At 41.8% G+C, this 12,101-nt stretch overlaps 1 protein-coding gene and 1 pseudogene across 1 annotated transcript in view; one reads left to right on the top strand and one right to left on the bottom strand.

Moving 5' to 3' along the window:
- LOC146567938 (uncharacterized) overlaps positions 1-8,397 on the bottom strand; it is a 106,123-nt pseudogene extending 97,726 nt beyond the window's left edge.
- Positions 1-12,101, top strand: part of ca10a (carbonic anhydrase 10 (inactive)a) — a 324,330-nt gene that overhangs the window by 255,600 nt on the left and 56,629 nt on the right. The window lies entirely within an intron of this gene.

Genomic DNA, 12,101 nt, shown 5'->3' on the forward strand with positions numbered 1-12,101 from the left:
AATAAATGCATATTTAGCCATGGAACAAATTGCTGTGCAGGGGTCGGTATCTTATTTTCGCCAACTTTATATATCCAGATTTTGGCAAGTACAGAATATATTAATGTCAGAAATTCAAGGAGTTATCATTCATTTTATTAATGTGTATTTATCAAATTATGGTCCAGAATGTAAAGTTAATTTAAAATATTGGAAGATAAACTAAGTGTTATAGATTCCAGTGAATGTTTTATTTTGGGTGGAGACTGGAACTGTTGTTTTGATTACACAGAGAACAGAACTGGCGAAGGAACACATTTCGAGTCCTCCTACAACAATGATGGACTTAATTGATGTGTTGGGAAGGAATAATCCTTTGAGTAGACAGTACACCTGGGCCAGAATAGTTGAAAGTAGATGCCATGCAGGTAGGTTAGACAGAATCTATCTTTCTGGCTCTTATAGCACTCGTGTTGTGAATTGCTACATTGTTCCTGTTGTGTTTACAGATCATCACATGGTTTTAATGGAACTGGTTATTACTTCTATGGGGAAACAGAAATCTTTTTGACACTAAACTTTTATGTGATTTTAACTTTTGTGACAATTTAAAAAAAAATTTAAATCAAAGAAAAACGCGTTTCAATCTCTAATTAGATGGTGAGAGGTAGGGAAAGCTCAAATCAGAAATTTCTGCCAGCAGTACACTTATAGATCTACTAGTAACATTAGGAGGGTAAATTCAGAAACTGGAACAGGAAATAACACCTGTAGAGTGTTTCCATTTGTCAGAATAATCAGAAGGATTTATTGTCTCATAAAAGAATGTAATTAAATTATCTTCTTCAGGAAAGAGTTAAAGGGGCTCTAATTCAAGCTCGTTTTACAAAGCCTAAGGATATGGATCCACCAACAACATTCTTTTTTAACTTGGAGAGGTCAGTTGCATGAAAAAAGGCAGATGGTCTGCCTTGGCCTACCAAATGACTAAGTTACAATGAATCCAGCAGAGATGAGAAAACTTGCAACAGAGTTTTATGCAAATATCTTTTTGAAAGATACATGTGATGAAGCAGTGGCAGCAGAACTTCTTCAACTCACTTCAGAGGATCAAGCGATATTCAACACAGACTTGACATTGAGGGAGCTTACAATGGCTGTTGCACAGATGGCATCTGGGAGATCCCTAGGAAAAAATGACCTACCTGGAGATTTTTTTTTAATATTTATGGAACTTACTGGGGACAGACCTTTTGTACAGACTAGGGCTGCTCAATTAATCGAATTTTAATCACGATTACGATCTGGGCTTTCAACGATCATTAAAAATGACTGAGCCGATTATTAGCCCCTCCCTCATTTATCCGCGACACCTTAAAGGCCGGTCCGTGAAAATATTGTCGGGCATAAACCGGTCCGTGGCGCAAAAAAGGTTGGAGACCGCTGATTAAGAGGACCCGAGGGAAGCTTGGAAAGCTAAGCAGAAGTTATTTGTAGAGGAGAGTGACTGCCGTTGATTGAAAAGAGAGGTAAAAAAAACTTCAGTAGTGTTGCACACTATTTTATATTATTTTTTATAGTCATTATTCAATACATTGTTATTGTTAACCCTTTACAGCCGGTCAGAGCAGCACGCTCCGTTTTGTGTAACTATTTTTAAATCCCTGTAGAACCTGAACCGTGTAAGCTAGCGCAATAATTTGTTTTGCATATGAAACCAGAGGAGTTGTACTTACATCTTATGCCATCAGCTTGTCCTCGGTCACGGTTTCCTTCCACATATAGCTTTGCAAAAATTGCATAAAAAGCGCTTGCAGGAACAAAAACATAATATTCCAGAAACACGCTTTGCCGATCCCATCAGCTGTTCGTAACACTTCCCACATTGAAACAGACGTCAGTGCGAACTATCGCATGTCCGCCATTTCCTGTCCGAAACCGGAAGTGAAGTCATTTTCGTGGAAAATGTAGTTTTTTACTTGTAGGCCTTAAAAGCCTATACTGGTGTTTTTATAAGTCATGTTTGACTTTTCTGAATAGTTTCTGGGATGCTTAGAACTCGAATTGCACTGCTGGAAATAGTTTATTTTGATGCACATGCTGTTTTCTTTGCAAATTTGCATCATAGGATTGTTTTTTCGTTTTTCCTGCAGTATCTAAAAATTGCTGCATCTCCAAAATAAAACTATGAAGACACTCAAAATAAATTTCCTGTTGTTGTAAACTATTTTTTGCAACTTTTTTGTATTTAAAGTTTTGAGGGATAAACCTCTTAAATTTCTCCAAGTAGAAATATATGTAAAAAAAACAAAAACGATTTTCAATTTTTTTGTAGTTTATTGCAATTAATGTAGTTACTATGGACTTAATGCATACATATTATTAAAATATGGGCTATAACAGTTGTATAGCAACTTGAAATGCTCCCACAAATGGCACTACAACGTGTAAAAAAATAATATAAGCTCTGGCGGACTTGGTTCTATAGTAGGTCTTAAAGGGTTAAATAAATATCGTCAAATAATCGAGATCTCAATTTCAGTGAAAATAATCGTGATTATCATTTTTGCCATAATCGAGCAGCCCTAGTACAGACAATAAGATTCTTTCAAAGGTGTTATCCAATAGACTGATCCAATATCCAATAGACCTTCTAGTTCCAGTAGTTCCAGTATTGTGTTCCAGGCAGATCTATGTTAGACAATGTATTTACTATGAGAGAAGTTTTTGCTATTTGTGAGACATATGACCACTGTTCTCTCTAAGATGAGCACGTGAGCAATCGTGCATTGCTGACACAGTGTCCGTGCACAGAAAATCAGCAAAATAAAATAAATACATGTATTTACTTTAATTCCAATTCAGGCTGGATGGTTTTTTTGCACACAGCGCAAATTTTCTGTGTGGGGAGACCATGTCAGCAGTGCGCGATTGCTCACGCGCTCAGCTTAGAGGGAACATTGCATATGACCTAAATGTGGGGATCATCTCTATTGATCAGGAGAAGGTTTTTGATCGTGGAGATCATACTTTTCTTTTTTTTCAACTTTGCAAGCATTTGGTGTAGGAAATGTTTTTCTTTCTTGGGTAAGGTCACTCTACACTAATTGTTATCAGTTAATAGAGGTATTAGGCAGGGTTGTCCTATCTCGGGTCAGTTATATAGCTTAGCAATGGAACCTCTTATTTAGATTGAGAGCTAGATTAAAAGATTTTACATTACAAATTTGGGGTCAGAGTCCTCCAGTAGTTTTTTTTTCTGCTCATGCTGATGTTATTATTATTTTTATTAGAAATCAGCGTGATGTGTGTGAACTGAGGAAGAGCTTAGCTTTGTATGAAAAGGCTTCATCCAAAGTTAACTGGAACAAAAGTGAGGCCTTATGGTAGGTAAATGGTGTGCAGACAACATTCCAACCCTGCCAGGGAATTTATGCTGGGGAAGGAATTAAGACATTGGGAAGGGATATGCAAATGTTACTAACAAACTTATATTATTAACTAAAGTCCATCAGAACCTTAAAGAGGATTCTGGAAGAAATCTGAGAGTCATTACTTGTGTCACTGTGTTTACTAAAGACCATGTTTTAGCTGACCAGTGGCATGATGCATATTAGTATGCATATTCAGTACTTTCAGTTTCTCCAGCTTTTGATAGTTGGCATGAGGAGAGTGGACTGCTTCTTTCCCTGTGAACACCTGTGTTGGGTGTTCACAGTTTATGTAGGAAGAAGCACCTATATCAAAGTTGTGTTAAGGTGCTGAACTTGTGCTCTCTAGCTGGGGTCAGAGAGTCAAGGTGGGCACAGGATTTTGGTTTTAGACCTTACACCTGAAGGGAGATGGAGGGTCTTGTATTAGCCACCTGTTGAAAAATGTCTTGTGAGTCACAAGGCATTTTTCAATATACTTTTCATGTTCGTGCAATATACCTTTCACGTTTGAACAATATAATACCACGTTCGTACAATATAATATTTATATTGTACGAACGTGATAATTATGTATATTGTAATAACGTGATATTATATTGTTCAAACGTGAAAGGTATATTGTTTGAACAATATACTTTTCAAGTTATAACATGATATAGCTCTATTTTTCTTTTGTCTGGGTGGCAGCTCTACGCTTCCGTATCCAATGTGGCCTCACAAAATTATCACGACAACAACAACCACGAAAAGAGTTGGATGGACATTGCTGCTTAATCACAGCTGACTGGTCAATGTTTTTCATTAGTAATTTAGCAAAGTTGATGGTGTGTGTGTGTGTGTGTGTGTGTGTGTGTGTGTGTGTGTGTGTGTGTGTGTGTGTGTGTGTGTGTGTGTGTGTGTGTGTGTGTGTGAGTAAAAGACAGAGAGGGAGAGCGTTGGACAGATTTTGTATGATAAGCTTCATATTATGGACGCACAGTTTGAGCACTCAGGTTGCATCAGAGCATCAGGCCGTATAGTGTGAGACCCTGCATCGTGACTTATGAACTTCTAACCCCTGAGATTTAATTGTACAGTTTGAGCAGGAGCTGAATAACGTGACTGAAAAAAAATCGCACAGTGTTTGCCCAGCTTAATGCAGACTGTTTAAACTAAACAAGCTGCTGTTTCACATAATAAATCCTGTCAGCCGCAGTATTGCCTTCTGTTTTAACAGTTAAAGCAGTAGAGACGAGCTGTTTGCATGTGCGTGGAACTCCAGCGCCATTAACCAGGCTAGCTGTTAGCTTATAGTTCAAAATATAGCACAAACTTATAGCACAAACTTATCTCACTACAACGTAGCGCCGAAAATATGACTCGCAGCTCGAGCTCGACACAGCTGCTGTAACATAAGACTGACATCCAGCTAACCACAGCTAAAAAGATATTTAGCTTAGTCTTGATACAGCCTCTGCTACCACATCAGATCAATTGCTCTGGGCTCCTTTGATCAGCTCCATCACCTAGTGGGTGTGGGTGGTCATAGTTTGGTCCCACCTTCGCTGTTGTGATTGGTGTGGGGGTAGGGAGAGACTTAGGGCGTTGGGGGATTCCCCAGGAGCATTTTCCTTGGAGGGCTCAACCCGGGGTATCGGTCATGGCCTATTAACCCTTTAAAGCCGGTCAGAGCAGGCACGCTCTGTTTTGCGTAACTATTTTTATATTCCTGTAGAACCTGAACCACGTAAGCTAGCGCAATAATTTTTTTGCATATGAAACCGGAGAAGTTGTACTTACATCTCATGCCATCAGCTTGTGCGAGGTCACGGTTTCCTTCTACATATAGCTTTGCAAAAATTGCATAAAAAGCGCTTGCAGGAACAAAAAGATAATATTCCAGAAACACACTTTGCTGATCCGATCAGCTGTTTGTAACACTTCCTACATCGAAATAGACGACAGAGCGAACGATCTGTTGGGTCAGGTAATGTCCGCCATTACCTGACCCGAAACCGGAAGTGACATCATTTTTGCGGAAAATGTAGTTTTTTACTTGTAGGCCTTAAGAGCCTAAAAGTCATGTTTGACTTTATGCTTTTCTGAATAGTTTCTGGGATGCTTAGAACTCAAATTGCACTGCTTTAAATAGTTTATTTTGATGCACATGCTGTTTTCTTTGCAAATTTGCATTATAGGATTGTTTTTTGTTTTTTCTGCAGTATATAAAAATTGGTGTATCTCAACAATAAAACTATGAAGACACTCAAAATAAATAAACCTCTTAAATTTCTCTAATTAGAAATATATGTAAAAAAAAAAACAAAAACGATTTTCAATTTTTCTGTAGTTTATTGCACTTTTTTGCAATTTATGTGGTTACTATGAATTTAATGCATAAATATTATTAAAATCTGGGCTATAACAGTTGTATTGATGTATAGCAACTTGAAATGCTCCCAAAAATGGCACTACAGCATGTAAAAATATAAAGTAAGTTTTGGCGGTCTTGGTTCTATGGTAGGTCTTAAAGGGTTAAGGGCTCTGTTGGCTCTTAGGTGACGGTTTCCTCGTGGCTGCGTGCAGCGGGGCTAGGGGAGGGTCTGTGCTGATGGACGTGGGTTACTGACCTGGTAGCCTGGCTGCCCCAGGGTGGGTCCAGGATGGACGTGGGGTTGTGGGGGTGCTCCGTTTCTGGGCTTGGATCCTGGTTGGTGTGTTGCTGGGGTTGTGCGCGGGTGGGTGTATGGGGGCCCAGCCCTGGCGCAGGGTGCCGCCAGTGCATCCAGCCACCTGGGGGGGCTCTTTGACTGGTGGGGGAGGTTGTTACATCTTGCAGGAGCTCGCCTCTTTTCAGGAACTCACTCTGCAGGAGGGGGAGATACAGGAGAGGTGGAGGAAGATCTCAGCCTGGGCGTCTATTGTCTCGTGTAGTCTGGAAGATGAGTGGATGACGGGGTGGGTGCAGTTTTCTCTGTGGTGGGGTCGGGTGGGCTGTTCCAGGCTCTGTGGAGCCAGGTGGCGCTGCTGTACTAGGCCCCGATCCAGATGGGCCTGGGCCCCCTTTCCCTGGCGAGTTGCAGAGGATGGGGGTGCCTACTGGGGTCAGGGAGGTCACTTGCCCCTCCCTTCCTTCCCTCCCCATCTCCAGCTGCCTCCCTTTTCCCGCTCCACCACAATAACCAGGGGTGCAGGGGGGCGTCCCCCCCCCCTCCTCTGTCCCCTTCTGGCTGCCTCTGCCTCAATTTTATCCCACAACTTAGACATTCACATTACTTACACTCTCATAACACATACACATAGGATCTTGGGGGTGGGCACGATACACGGAGTCCAAATTACCATCAGGGTGTACACCTCACCCCTTGCGTCGTTGCCCACCTCTCAATTTTAAATACACGTAGACATTGAGGGCTAGCAGGAGGGGCTATGCGCTTACCTGCTGCTCTCTGGCAGGTAGCTCCATAACCTCCTGGGTTTTAAATGCACCTTAGAACACACATGCATCAACACTACATATGAGCGGGTGGAGGGAGGTTTGGAGTCTTCTCTCACCCCCGTTCTCTGCGGCCTGCTGGAGCGGGGGGGCTAGGAGGAGGAGTTGGCTGTCCGACTGGAGTCTGGAATGTGGGGCCTCCCTGCTGCTGCGGAGTCGGGGCGGTCTGCATCTCCCCACCGCAGGGAAAAGGGTAACACTAGTTTGGTGGTGCAGTTTCCCCCTCCAGGGGCAAGGGTACCTAGACCCGGGGCTTAGAGTACGCTTGGAGAGTGTGATCGTGTGTACAGCGTCTCTTTATGTCTGTCTCCACGTTGGGTGAGTGTTGAGTAATTGCATATGAGAGCATGAGGGTGGGAATGGATGTTTGTATCTGTGTGTGCCTGTTTGTCTGTGTCCATATGTCAGGTCAGGTATCAGACGCCACCTCTCTGGGGACTCTCCCCCCACCACTTCCCCTGCCAGTGGCAGACGCCTTCAGACATCGGTGCGTTGGTGGGTCTTTGTGTCCGGGGATGGACGTCCAGGTACACACCGGCTCACTCTTTGGTGGCTGCTTATCGGGGCCTGGAGCCTGGGGCTCGCTCGGGCCATTTCGGGGGTGGAGTGCCCCCGGCCTCTTGGCCTGGGGCTCGGTCACTTTGGCACAGCTGGCTGCCGGCGAAGCTCCCGGGCATGTCACTGCAACCCCCCCCGGCTTCTGCTCCGCGGCTGCTGAGTGAACCCTCATCTGGAACTCTCCTCAGCTCTTTCTGGGACAGTGGCGCGGCTGCCCCTCTGTTGGTCTTCCTTGGTCTCTTGTGTTCTGGGGGCCTCTGGATGTCTGGAGTTTTGATCTCCACCATACCTGCTTCATGCCCTGGTGGACGGGGCTGTGGCTCCCCACAGATCATTACATGTAGGAACCTTTTAAAAACAAGCGCGTTCATGCTCACAGGTGTACACAAAGTGCCAAAAAGTGCTTCTTTTCCACCCTTCCACACTCAGCTTTATCACCAGTGTGAATTTACAATGATTAGCCAAGGTGCACTTCAGATGTCTCTGCATGTGGCTGTGAATGCACCATAAATAAGATTAAGTAAAAATTTGAGACAGATTTGGACAGAAAATTAAAATCTGAAGCTAATTACTCATTAAAAAGAAAAAAGAAAAATTAATAAATAAAAAGATATTTAGAGAAAACTTACCGTTTCCTCAGGTTACACAAGTTGAGTTGTTTCACGGTGAAAAGTTGGTTTGTTTTGGCTCTCACTGAAGACACCGACACTGAAGACATAGCTATTCTTTTGTACTGCTTTTAAGCGAAACATTCTTTGTATGTGAGGAAAATGCTGTTCATCCTCTTCAGCTCTAGCGTAGATTCTGCCATGTTTTCATGTTTCTTCTTTCCGTGTGTCCGCTACTTTGAAACGCTTGGGCTGCTCTGCCCGCCACAGTTTCAAACTGGTCATGTGACTGCATGGCCACATCTCATTGGTAAAAAAGTACCGGAAACTCCACTGGCGGCATGCTATCTAATGTGTTAAACTATTTTTTTTTAAAGTAACGAGTCGAATTTTGCAAATGTAGCGGAGTAAAAGTACAGTTTCTTCTTCATAAATGTACTCAAGTAAAAGTAAAAAGTATCGTGCAAAAAAGGTACTTTAAAAGTACAGTTTTTTTCAAAAACTTACTCAAGTAAATGTAATGGAGTAAATGTAATTCGTTACTACCCACCTCTGCTTGTGACTGATTGATAGCTACAAACAGTCACAAAGCTAATTTTGACCCATTGTTAGGGGAGGATGTACATTTTGTGAACACCAGGAGTCACTGGAAGTTTGTGTCCTTTTTAAAGTTAAAAATCCTGTTTAGGTTTTTGCAGGACTGGGTGGAAGCCCTCGGTGAGCAATTTTCTACAGCTGTTTTTGTTTTTGGTCTTAGGTACAGAGCTATAAAAATAAAGGCTCGTGCCCTAATCAGTTTTCTTCTTGGCATGGCAAAGTTAGTAATTTGGATAACAAAAAAATACATATATTTGGACAGGGTTGGACTGATGTGGTACTTAGTTTTAAGGGGTTGGTTGCATCAAGAATGAAAGTGGAGCATGGTTTTTATAGTGTTACTTGCATTACTATTACTATTCGTTCTATGTTTTGACAAGTTCACATGGATTTAAGTGTGTGTGAATTGTTATATGAATAAAAGTGGATGTTAAAGGTCTTTCTTTCTTTCTTTTTCCACTCTCTGAGAAATAAAAAATAACATCCAAAAGGCAGTGGGAACAGAGTCTAAGTAGAAGAATGACAGCCAGACTCTTTAAAGGGTGATAGTCCTATATTTCTTACCACATTTGTTACACATGAAGGTTAAATGACAACATTTGACTTTTGTTTTATGTGGTTTCCATTTATTTTTAAAACATTGCACATGTTTTATGGGAAGCACTTCCATTTATGCAAATCAGCAGCTAAATTTTCTTTCTTAAAAAGGCTTGGCACCATCTGTTGAAGTGTCTCAGAAGACTTTTACTGATGTTTAGAACTTTTTAAATTGAAAGGACTTCTTTCACTAGTGAGTTCAGCAGGTTCCTAAAGTATTTCTGAAAATATTTTTTAACTCGGTATCAGACCTATCACCTTTTTCAAACATTACTAAAAACTCAAATGCAGATTCAGTCTGCTGGCAAGAAACTACCTGTTGTTATGTTAGGCTGTACTGGTTCCATAACTCTTCTTCTGAGCACAAAAGCCCATCAATAGCATAAAATATTTATTGCTGTAGCTGTCTCCCATCAAAGCTATTGGCTGCTTTTTTCCATTCTTGCCCCGAGGTAAGTGCTAGAATGTCAGAAAAGTGGAAAAGAAGGAAAACTCTATTATTTTTATTCGCCCTCTCAATATTTGTACACTTCATATGCGTATATGACCTTGGCAGAGAACTTTCAGATTCAGGAACAAGCTGAACTTTCTTGTACCTTTATTGAATTCCAAAACAGAGTCCTTGTCCAGTGTTTTCATTGCAATCAACTGCTAAAGCAGTGAAGCTATGACATTATGCCCAGCTTTTTTCATCTTCCCCCTTTTCTGCCTTATCAGCTGTTATTTGATTTCCAGCATTGGTTGCAGGCAAGCTAATCTGGCCAGCCAGCTCCATGCTGAAAGCTAGAGACGTGGCTTGAATAACCAGAGAGTAATAAGCTTGGGAGGAAAGTTAGACCCAGCAAAGGACTTAAGTAACAGAGGATTGAATCTGGTCACTCGTCATTTAGCAATTAGAATCATAAATGTGGACACCTACGGACCATGCATTATGTCTGGCTTTTGAGGATCTTTTGGTCTACTCCACTTTATCAGTCAGGTCCTATTTAAGTGATTTCTTCATTGAGAACAGTTGTAACAGTAATCAGGCCACTGTGTGGCTAGAGAAATTTGAACTCCGCTTTCCAAAGATGTAACACACCACAGTTAATTTATGTTATAAAAATAAATTATAACATAATTTATGTAATAAATTAACTTCCCCCTTAATAATAAACACCTTCATATAGAAACTGCATTTTGTGTTTACTTATGTTATCTTTGTCTAATATTTGAATTTGATTGATGATCTGAAACATTTAAGTGTGACAAACATATAAAAAAGAAAATGGGAAGGGGCCAAACACTTTTTCACACCAGTGTATGCTATGGTTAGACCTTGGTGTAGCTGTGTGGGCTAGTCCAACCGGTATGGGGGGAGTTAAGCTCTTCTGGTGTTCAGCCACTATGTTTATTGTGTGCTGGAGTACGCATTAAAAAGTTTACAGCAGAATAACATCTGGACTGATCATTGGCTCGTCGCACCACACGAGAATGCTACATGGTGTCAGAAGATGGCACGGACTATATTTATATCCCTCTCCGGATACCGCATTGCTTATCCTGCACTGTGTTGGACTAGCCGCTAAAGAAATAAAATTTATAAAAAGAAGTCGCCCCATCATGGCGGACAGATTTCGCAAACCTGACCCTCTGGTTTTTGATGAGAACATTGCTGAGAATTGGCGTGTTTTTGAATGGGAATATGATATTTTCATCGCCACTGCCCACTCTGACAAGCCGGCGAAGACGAGGGCTTACATTCTCCTGAATATTCTGGACCAGATGCCGTTGAACGAGAATGCTCAGTTGTTTATGTTCCTGCCGTTCGCATAGCTGGTGCAGATGAAGAGATACTCACTGCTGCTGAGTCGAGAGAGGATCTGGAATGTTTGAAGGCAAAGTTTTGTGAAATCTGCAATCCACAGCACAACAGGATGATGGAAAGACACAAGTTCTACACCAGAAATCAGAAGCCAGGTGAGACACTTGAATCATTCATCAGTGATTTGAAGATCAAGGCTAAATATTGTCACTTTGGGGACCTCACTGATGAACTTCTCAGTGATTGTATTGTCTGTGGTGTCATTAGCGACATGTTAAGAAAGGCTCTGTTAAGAGACAGCAAGCTGACACTTGCTAAAGCGATCTCTGTGTGTCGAATACACTATGACTGAAAAAAATAGCAATACACTAGCGACACAAGCTACCAGTGTCAACACAGTAAAGCCCATTCTGAACAGCAAGCACAAGCCTAAGCCCCTTTCATTCCCACAGACTGTCACAAATTAACAGCAAGTGAGCTGCCACTTCAAGATGAAACATTTTACGTGGATGGCATAGAAATTGACAGCCAGATCGATTGCATCCACGCTAAAGCCAATAAGAAAGACGAGGGATTTGTCACAATACACATAAATGGCGAGCCCACTGAGATGAAAGTAGATACAGGGGTGAAATACAATGTCATGTCACTTTCAAAACAGTGAATGGCAGAAGACACACTGTCAACAAGAGAATCCTGTGAGCCTTGTTGCCTATTGAGGCACGAGAATTCAGACCACTGGCACTGTTACACTACCTTGTTGCTTAAAGGAGCAGTGTCACACATTGCCTTTCTTTTTGGTGGACAGAGAAGTACAACCACTGCTAGGATTTCAAACATCCATGGATATGGGCATTGTAAAAATGAGCCCTGAGGTCCACCAGGGCAGCACAGAAAGAAGCATAGATTTCAGCTCCCACATACTCACACAGTACCAAGACCTGTTCGGTGATGAACTGGGGGAACTTCCAGTCACATACTCAATGATGCTAGACCCTGATGTACAGCCTGTGTTCCCTTCAGCTCACCGCATCCCTGTCGCGATGCAA

Source organism: Mchenga conophoros, linkage group LG8, assembly GCF_057382185.1.
Source record: "Mchenga conophoros isolate Kocher_MC1m ecotype Shallow Benthic linkage group LG8, M_conophoros_male_GT1.1, whole genome shotgun sequence".
In the NCBI taxonomy this organism is placed as follows: Eukaryota; Metazoa; Chordata; class Actinopteri; order Cichliformes; family Cichlidae; genus Mchenga; species Mchenga conophoros.